At 40.8% G+C, this 598-nt stretch overlaps 1 protein-coding gene across 8 annotated transcripts in view; it reads right to left on the bottom strand.

The window, feature by feature from the left end:
- The window catches only part of PABPC1L (poly(A) binding protein cytoplasmic 1 like), a 19,099-nt gene that overhangs the window by 7,007 nt on the left and 11,494 nt on the right, over positions 1-598 (bottom strand). The window lies entirely within an intron of this gene.

Here is a 598-nt window from a genome sequence, read left to right as displayed (position 1 = left end):
GGGGGGGGGGGGGGGGGGGACCGCCACTCCCACTTCACAGGCCGTGGAAACGGGCTCCAGAGTGACTTGGCGCAGACCAGGCCACTTGCTAACTGGGGGCTGCTTGCTGTTTAATAGGACGCTCCCCTATCTCAGGGAGTGGGAACCGCTGCATTTCAGGGTTTCTTAATTTTCTTTCTGAAATGATGTTCCTAAGTGTGACGGAAAGCTGGTTTAAATGGGATCTACCTTCATCACACAGGCTATCAGGAAGGAAGAGGATAGTTTAGGATTGCTTACAATCCAAGAACAGGGCAGGGTCCTTTAGCCAGAGCCACAATCTTAAACACTCCATCTGAGGTCCTGGTAATGAAAATCTGCATTTTCACTACTGTTCTTTTTTTTCTTTTTTAAAACTACCCATACAGTTCTTTGGTTCATTTAGGAATTAGGGAAAGAATAAAATGTTCTTAAGAGTGCATTTCCTAGAAAGTGCAGTAAAATTAGATTTATATAGAATATAAAAAGGATTAAGATTTATATTTCTGGTGTCTTATTCTATTTTCTTTGTGGTAGAAAGAAAAGTCCTTATTACAATCAAAAAAAAAAAAAAAAAAAA

The sequence above is a fragment of the Ursus maritimus genome, unplaced genomic scaffold, assembly GCF_017311325.1.
Source record: "Ursus maritimus isolate PB19 unplaced genomic scaffold, ASM1731132v1 scaffold_22, whole genome shotgun sequence".
NCBI lineage: Eukaryota > Metazoa > Chordata > Mammalia > Carnivora > Ursidae > Ursus > Ursus maritimus.
Note: the sequence above shows the minus strand (reverse complement) of the source record. Positions and strands in the feature narration are given on the sequence as shown.